The following is a 9,039-nucleotide window of genomic DNA, read 5'->3' as shown; positions in this document are numbered from 1 at the left end:
CCGAGTTTCTTCCTCTTTCCCTTCTGAAATTAGCCCTTGGCGGCGGGGGGTGGTGCCAGCGAGCCCCCGGCCGACGCCAGAGACGGGGTCCCGCCGACAGCCTGACCTGGCCGCCCGGGGCACCCAAGGCCGGGAGCGGCCGCTGCCCCCGCCCACCGCGAGCCCGGGCCCCGAGGCGGCCCCTCCGGACGCGGCGGCGGATGCGGCCGGGCGAGGTGCCCCAGGCCGGGAAGCCGGCCGGGGCGGTGCTGTGGACGCCGGGCAGGCAGGAGGAGGAGGGCGGTGCGGAGCCTCCTCCCGGGCTGTTCTTCCCCGGCCGGACGGAGAGCGGCACTGTGTCCCCGCGGCGCACGCTCCGCTGTAGCCTCTCCCTCTCCCCGGCCGCCGCCGAACAGCTGCCCAGTCCCTGCGTCCGCCGCTGGCGGAAGCGAGCGAACCGAGCGGCGGGAGGTAAAGGCCGGCGGGGTCTGGCGCGGAGCGGTGGGACCAGGGAGGAGCCTCGCCCTCCCCGCGCTATTCGCTGCGGCCTCCGCCATCTCGGGGGCGGGGAGGCGGACGGCCCTCGCCGGCGGCTGCGGTCGGCTTCCCCCGGCCGGCGGCGGGCGTGAGGCGCCCTCCCTTCCCGCGTCCACGAATCGTGGCGGGACCGGTGGCGCTGAAGGATCCGTCCCCAGGCGTCACGAGAGGAGTTGTCTGCGGGTGGGAGGGGAGGGAGGTAGCGGGGCGGGTGCTGCGCGGCGGGCCCGCCCGCCACCCGGGGGCTTGGCAGTGGGTCATGGGCCCCCGGTAGCAGCTCCCCTGCGTGGGGAGGCGGCCGGGGGAGCGGCAGCAGTAGCGGCGGGTGAATCTCTCTCTGCCGCCGGGCTGAGGCCGCCGCTCGGGCCTGCCTTGACCAGGGGACTTCCTGTGGGCCTTTAAGGCTCGAGCTGCCGCTGGGTTGCCGCTCCCCGCCGTTGGAGTAAACACTACGGGCACTCCTCTGCGGCGGCTGAGGTGCCCGGCCTTCCTCTCAGAAACACCGTCTCCTGCCCCCGGCAGCCCCGGGAAGGGCCCCGACCTGTCCTGCCCGCAGCTGTGGCCTGTGTGGAGGCCGCTGGAGGAAGGGTCAGGGCTGGCAAGTCGGGGGAAACGCTTTGCACGAGCAAACGACGTGGAGTGCCCGTGAACTTTAAAAGTATCTCCCAAAGAATAGAGCCCCGCAAGATAAATCCACCCCGTGCAAAATGAAAACAAAAGATTTTTAGTACTTTAAGGATTGTTTGTTTTGAATGGCCGCGAACCGCTGCAATGTGTTTATCCTGTGGTTATTTAAGCTGTGTCTTTGGTAGTGTAGTATTCCCACGTGCTTCAGCCCCGGCCTCCAGTTTGGCTGATCCAGCGCCATAAGGTCACTGGCGCTTCGGAGGAGCCTGACTTCAAAGGAGAGGAAAAAAATTACATACTATTACTTTTCTTAGCTCATGTTCTAAATGACTAAGTTTGACTCTTAAGAGACACTTAAAATATTTTTATACAGCGTCTTGACAAAGTTCAGTATGCATCTCAAGTCTTTCAGTAGGACCTTGCAGTGAAAAGATGAGAATAATTCATATAGAACTTAAGCAAAAAATGTCCAAAAATATTTTGGATATTTCAGGTAAAGCAAAAGAACAGAGAAGATAATCAGGTTGCTTTTCACCCATTTCACCTTAAGTGGAATAAAAGCTTTACATGCTATGTCTTGGGATGTGATTGGGGAGCCAAAGGTTGACATATAAACCTGAGGCAAATTACAGAAGGGCAGAAAAATTTAGGTATGGCATACATTTGTAAGCATGCGAGTTTTAGCCCTGATTCATTCAGGTACAGTCACCAGGACTAGGGCAGGGCTTGTTTGTGTCATATGTTTGCAGCACTTTCAAGTTGCAATAGTTTGTGTTCCTGTAGAGAACTTCACTCATGTGAAGAGCTTGTGAAGGAAATTTAACCTCATCAAAGCACATCTTAAAAATCCTTTAATTTCTCATTTATAGGCTTTCTCCTGTTGTGTTTTGTTTTTCTTTTGTTTTTAACTGTGGAATTGCCCTGGGGTTTTTTTGTGGTCTTGTTTACACTTTTTTATTTTAAGAACTTGCCCTCTGTTTTATTAACATTAATGCATTTCATCTGGGGAAGGCATGATGTAGGGGGAAGCGAGGTTCTTAGTGTTACCAATGTGAAAGCGTGATAGTACTTGACAAGAATATTAGCCTAGACATGGTGTTAGGAAATGTCCATGGTATACTTACAGCTGTTTCACTTCATCGTGTAGGTGGATCGTTACCTGTGACCTTGTCCATTTAACAAAAGACAATTAGGTTGTCTTGAGTTTGTGCATAAGTATGTTGTGATGGGGACTTCAGGGGGTTGTAGTTCTGAGATGTTGCATTGTATCTCGTCTTTGACTCCTACCTGCGTACTGATCTGTAGTCTATGTTAAATGGCTGACATAATCAGTCTATTATTTTAAATAGAGTTATTCTCTGTGTGTGAATTTAGCTCTGGTAAAAGTTCCTGAATTATTAATCTTTGAGTTTTAGGAAGTTGCTGCCTCTGTTTTTCTTACAGAGGCTCTGCTATTATAAAACGTCAGTAGGGCATTAATTACCTGTCAGTTATGCTGCCTCTCAGAATTAAGTAAGAACATACATTGATATTTTCTTCTGAATCCAGCTGTGGTTATGGAAGAGGTTAAGTTTTTCAGCTGTTTCTTCTCACGACTCCACTGGGGATTTTTGATCTGCTGGTGGGTTGGTTTATGTAACTGATTTGTGTTCCATCTCAAAAATTGCCTGTGTTAACTCAAACCACCATTTAAAGCTACTTAAATGGATCTGGCTGACTTTTACAGTCATATAAGGTGAACTCATGTTGAACTGCTTTCTGAAGCTAAACGACAGTCTCTATCAAGTAAGTAATGACAGTCATTTGGAGGCCTTAAGCTTTTTGTTGATGTACCTAGATCAGGATGAGGTCATCTGTTGGTGGTTGAAAATAGTTTTTATCTTTTTAATAGCTGTGTAATGACTCTGTGTGTGTGTGCTGTGTTCAACTGGTCTAGTGGCTTCAGCAGTGGAAGTGCATTTGAACGTCCGAAGTATATATAATTGCCCTGATAGGTCTGTGTAATGTTGTTTCCAGCCTAGGACCTGATACATGATTTTATTTTATTTTTTTTTTTACACCGAAAATATTTAGGATGTCTCCATGAATAAGCTATTCTCATTCCTATCTTGCATTCTTTACATGATTTGCTTTCTTGCTTTCTTTTTTAAATTGTAATTGTATGATGCAACTTGAATCAGTGTGAGTTGGCTGAATGTATTCAGTGTCACTGTAACCGAATGGATAATCATGGCGATGGGAAGGGAACATTCTGAGCAGAATGGTATGGTGATGGTTGGGTGATTGTGTTTCGTTTGATGTTGCTAACCAATCTGTGGCTGCTAATTATGTCCATTGTATAGTCCTAACCTGACGTGAAGGATAGAATAGATAAAGCACGTAGTTGGCAGTGGATGCAAGTAATATTTTATTTTCTGTCAAAATCATGTCCTTTGACTGAACTTTTTTCATTATAATCTAATTATAATACCAAAACACACCTCCATGCTTAAAAGCTACCCGCCTTCGAGGTACGACCACCTCTCACTAGGCATGCTCTTTGAATTTCTCTAAGTCTATAGCTTTAAATCAAAATGAGAAAGCTCTTTACCAATGACAATAAGGTAACTATGTGATGTAAATGTAGTTTTGTAGTGCTGTAAGTGTAATTTTGTAACCTAAGGGTATAAATGTGTGAGGGATGGAAGACTAGGTATGCATGTTAGGAGAAGAGATCCTCCATTCACCCAGCGCTGAATAAACCAATGTTGGCTTTCTAAACTGCATTTCTGTTTGGAAAGTTTTTATTGCCGTTTGAGCGGTAACATCACTGTAGTATGTTCCTGTTTGGGAAATCCTGGAGTGGTTCTCATGTTGCTGTTGTATTTGAACCACCAGCAAAGTTCACAAACTGCTTTATGTCTCTTTCCAACCTGACCTCTCAGCTTCTTGGTATGGCTGCTTCTCTTCTGAGGTCACTGATTAACAGATAACACCTTGGTGAAAAATCTGGCTTATGTTCCAGCATACCTTGTGCTCTGATGCTCCAGCAGTCATGATCTTCTCATCAGTCTCCTGTTCCTTCAAGTCCTTTCTGCAAACCTGAAGGCATCTTCATTTTGTTTCTGTATTTGAGCCCACGCTGAGGTTCAAAAATTTCTTGTGCTTCAGTTCTGTGCCAGTGTGCAACAAACCTTCATGTAGAGTCACAGAACTGTATGAGGCTGTTTGGTGATTCCCAGCTGCCATTTCTTCCTGAGTGCAGCACTGTATGCATCATGGACTTGAAGGTCTTAAGCAGAAGGTAGGAAGAGATTATACTGCAGAAAGTTAACCAGACAGTGCTGCCTTGGAGTTGTCCTGTGTATCACACACAAGGGAAAGGTGTGGAGCTGAGAAACCTTTGTATGGGGAAGCACCAGAACCAAGACCTGGTCACATCGCAGAAGTCATGTTAGGTGTCTACATAGGTCTGAAGATCCATGCTCTGGAGTCTGGGTCTTTGGCAGCCACTTGCTTTTGTTCTCAGCCACGTTAGAGTTGCAGCATCATCTATAAGAAGAAAGTAAACCTGTCTTCATTTGCATCAAACAGCTAAAGCAAGCCAAGATTTGAGGAAGTAGCATTTGCATTTATTGCCAGCCCTGACTGCTGCCAGTGCGGAAAACTCTAAATAAGTATCCTTTTAATGTTCTGCTTTTCCTTCCTCCATAATGCCACCTGCATGTGTGTGCCCATCTGTGATCTTCAGTAATGCTCCTCTTTTAAAGTATCTTCTCATCTTGATGGAAACAGTCCTCACCGTTGCTGCTGCTCTTTTGCTGGCTTTCCAAGCACTAAAATAAATGGTCATTCTTTGGCCAGGTCTCAGTCACAGAAAAAAACCCAAACAAACAAAAAAGCAAGCAAGCAAACAAACAAAACCCACTTAAGAAACAGGAAACAGTAATATAGCAGAATACAACAGTATTAAATTAACCTCATTAAGAGAGTCTTGCTTGGCTTTATAATGTTATATTTTCCTTTTTTTATCAGCCTCAACTATTTTGTGCATTAGACTATATCATAGCTTCGTAGCTAGATATTGCCAGAGTTGCAATTTATAAAAGATTACAAGCTATTTCCAGCAACTGAGAGAGGCACCGAGTCTTCTTGAATTACAAGATCCCGGCACTGCTGTCTCTATGAAGGCTTTTCAGAGACAGGTATGAAAGTTCATCTGGTGAGGACGTGTAAGGAAATTCTGTTGTGCTGAGGAACTGTAATTCTGCAGAGACATGTTACTTTTATTCACTGCCCTTCAGCCTGACTTTTGGACAGTCTCTGGAACTGTGGTGTGGGCAATTCGCAGCTCCATCTGGCAGGAGTTCTCCTTTTTTTTTCTGAATACCTTTCTCTCTCTCACTGTTTTAAAATGTGGAGCAGGAATACAATCTTAAGCAGTAGTACTGATTGCAGATGTGAAACTGCAGAAGCACCACCCTGACCACAAGCCTGGTCTCCTTCGTTGTAGCCTGTTACGTTGCTCTGGGAGCCAGGCATAGGTCACAGCAAAGCAGCTGAGCTATGTGGAGTTTGCACTGGGGACAGTGCAGGTAGCCTGAGAGCTCTGCTTCCTGGGAGATCTTCCCTCAAAGCTGAGTTCAGCATGGGTAACCCTTACTTCAGCGTGCTTGAGCAGAGCTGCAAGCTGTATGCGAGGCTACCAAAAAACATAGGAGGGAAGCAATAAAAGGATCTGATATCTCTGAGCTCTCCTAGGATTGGAAAGACATTTTGCAGATACTCCTATTTTCTGGAAGGAAAAAACCCAACAAAACAACACCAAAACAACCAAGCAACAACCCTAACGAGGAAAACCTAAACAAGGAAGACAACTGCTTGTTGATTTTTTTCTACCTTGTCAGGCTGCATATTGCTCCATAATCCCAAGGCCACTTGTTTTTTTGCCACATCCCAAGCTTTGACCTTCAGCACACAACAAAAGGAAGGTGGGTACAAAAGTAGCTCTTACCAAGCAGACCTGGTGCTGGCGAATGTGCTTACTGGTGGCTCTTCTCCTCCTACCTGTCAAAGAGTCCTTCCTATCGAACAGGGCTCTGCTCTTCCTGAAAGTTGTATTTACTTCCTAAGCATCTGCTTGGGATGAGTTTGTATTCTTGAACTGTGTGTGTAGTTGATGGACAAAGTTTCTGTTTCATGCTTGCAGCTGCCTCAAAATATGTCTCTGGTCCAGGCCATACACAAGGCTTAAAAATCACAAAAGTGGAAAAAACCCTTGGCAGAGCAGATTGCATAAAGCAAGTGTATTGAAACGTATGTGTCCTTGTCTGACAGAATTTGATATGAAAAAGAGGACCTTAGTTAAAACTGTTGAAATAGCCAAAGCCCTTGGAAAAAACCACTGAGCGGGAGAAGAGCAGAGAAGATACCTGAAGTGTTTTTAAAAGCACTTTGTCTCTAGCTGGGTATAGATTTTCACATTAAATAACAACGCATTTAGGTGGCCTGTTCTGTCACTGACTGCTGGCAGAAATGGAAGAATGCAAAAGGTTCCCAAACTGTCTCCTTTGCTACTCTTACACTTATAGAGAAAAATCTGCTGGAAGGCATTTCCTTTTTTTTCTTACCTTTTTTACCTCCTGGTTTTTAGAGAGGGGACTCAAATGTTGTCCAAAAAGAAAAGCTTCTTGTTTTATAAATGCAACTAGAGAGTACAATGATTTGGTCTCAGTTTGATTTCATTGGCTGCTTTTTTCTCTTGTGCTTGTATTTAAATACTTAATTGTTTTGCTCCAGTTATGAGACTTCAAAGTGCAAGTGAACAAATGTGGAAATAATCTTTGTATTTCAATGCATGTGTTAGTAGAGCCTGATTCAGAAAGCAGAAATGTGAGTAATGGAAATAATGTAGCATTCCACTGTTATCGGGTACACTTCAGCCTTTTTGTTCTATTCCAGGGTGAATTTATATTCAGAGATGAAATGTTCTGTAAAACTGCTGAATGGCTTTTCAGCCTTTCCTGGTGTGGCTTTTGTGAAGTTACATGTTTGAGAGAGGGGTGAATAGCATTCTCTGCCTGCAGCCTATCTTTTACTTTGTTAATTTGGATTCTCATCATCAAGTTCTTGCTTATGTGAAGTGCTCTGTATGTTTTGATGGCAATTCTTAATGCTTTGGAGCAGTGGCATGAGGTTACATGCGAAATGGGAAATGGGTTTCCCCATCCATCTCTTGTGAAGACTGCTACAAAGTAATTGAGCCATCAACCTGCCACGTTAGGAGTGCAACAGAATATTTGTTCCAAATTCTTTATCTGATTAGGTGTGTATACTCATAGTTTGGTTTTTGCTTTTAATTTATTTTAAATTCATTGAAAGCACCAGACTGTTGTCAAGAATGTGAGCTCTATGCTGATATGTACACTGGAATGAAGTCAGGCTTTGAGTAGCCACACACAGTGGATTGGGAGTTTGCATCCACTTCTATGAACAGAAGTGCAATTTTTTTTAGTGTCAGTAGTGCATTGCAAGTTAATGGTGTATCTGTAAGTAACGTATTCTGGTTTTGATGTACCAGGTTTCCTTTGCACATGATGGAATGAGTCTTTTCTTGACCAGTGTGGATATGTAAACCTTTTCAAGATGGTTAAGAACTGTGGTGAAGAACCAAGTGGAATGACAAGTGAGGAAACTTACTTTTATTCGTAACTAATTCTTCTGCTATTATGTTATTTCTTTACCTGATATAAGTCAGCTTTTTTAGATGAGAAATCAGTAACTGAGATCAAGTAGGTGTTCTTGTCCTGAGGAAAACTTACATTTGAGCTCCACTTGGCATGTTGGGTACTTTGTCAGTAAAATGTTAGCTGTGCTTAATCTACTAAAAACAATTATGAGGATTGCTCAGTGTTAAAACTTTGCTTGAAGTTGTATGGTCTGTGAGCAAAGTATAAATTTTAATTTGTGTTCTGATCATTCCTTTGTCAGGAGGGAGCATCCACTTCTGCTGATGTCTAATTTGTATGTTTGAAAGCATGGTTTCCTGACAGAAGAGTGTATTATATCTTTTAACAGCAAATATTTATTAAATGTGCCAGCAGTAGTGGTTTTGGAAAGATGAGAAGGGACCCACTGCGGGGCAACTCAGTGAAGCTGAAAATGTAAGTTCTATGCCATTACTATTTTATTTGAATTACAAATACAAATTTTTTTTTCCAGTCTCCAGCATGTCAGTGTATATATATGTGTGTGTTAAAAGCCAGAAGATTCAAATGAACATTACATGATAAATATTTTATGTAGTTTGAAATTTAAAAGTTGTTTAAAACCACCAAAAGCAAAGCAAACCAAAAAACCCCCACAACCCCAAACGCAACCTATTCTATATGTATGGATGTCATGGTTTAACCCGGCAGGTAGCTAAAACAACCACACAGCCATTCACTCGCTCTGCCGCCTCGGTTCCGCCCCCCCCACCCCCGACAGTGGGATAGGGGAGAGATTTGAAAAGAAAAAAGGTAAAACTTGTGGGTTGATATAAAGACAGTTTAATAGGACAGAAAAGGAAGATAACAATAATAGAATATACAAAACAAGTGATACACAACACAATTGCTCACCACCCGAAGCTCAGCTAGTTCCCGAGCTGCGCTGCCTCCCGGCTACCCCCCAGTTATATACTGAGTATGATGTCATATGGTATGGAATATCCCTTTGGCCAGTTTGGGTCAACTGTCCTGGCTCTATCCCCTCCTAGTTTCTTGGGTGCTCCCTGCTTCTCGTTGGCAGGGCAGTATGAGAAGCTGAAAAGTCCTTTACTGCTTGGCAACAACTAAAACATCGGTGTGTTGGCAACATTATTCTCATCCTAAATCCATAACAGCACTATACCAGCTGCTAGGAAGAAAATTAACT

At 44.4% G+C, this 9,039-nt stretch overlaps 1 protein-coding gene across 3 annotated transcripts in view; it reads left to right on the top strand.

Annotated features, from left to right (window-relative positions):
- Positions 1 to 227: 227 nt before the first annotated feature.
- N4BP2 (NEDD4 binding protein 2) overlaps positions 228 to 9,039 on the top strand; it is a 42,804-nt gene continuing 33,992 nt past the window's right edge. The window contains exons 1-3 of one of the 3 annotated variants that reach the window (XM_075752279.1): positions 228 to 450; positions 7,703 to 7,807; positions 8,113 to 8,285. The gene's annotated coding sequence lies outside the window, so the exon portion shown is untranslated. The remainder of the gene's footprint in view (positions 451 to 7,702; positions 7,808 to 8,112; positions 8,286 to 9,039) is intronic. The other 2 variants (XM_075752280.1, XM_075752278.1) reach the window with 2 other exon arrangements.

This window comes from Balearica regulorum, chromosome 4 (genome assembly GCF_011004875.1).
Source record: "Balearica regulorum gibbericeps isolate bBalReg1 chromosome 4, bBalReg1.pri, whole genome shotgun sequence".
Classification (NCBI taxonomy): Eukaryota; Metazoa; Chordata; class Aves; order Gruiformes; family Gruidae; genus Balearica; species Balearica regulorum.
Note: the sequence above shows the minus strand (reverse complement) of the source record. Positions and strands in the feature narration are given on the sequence as shown.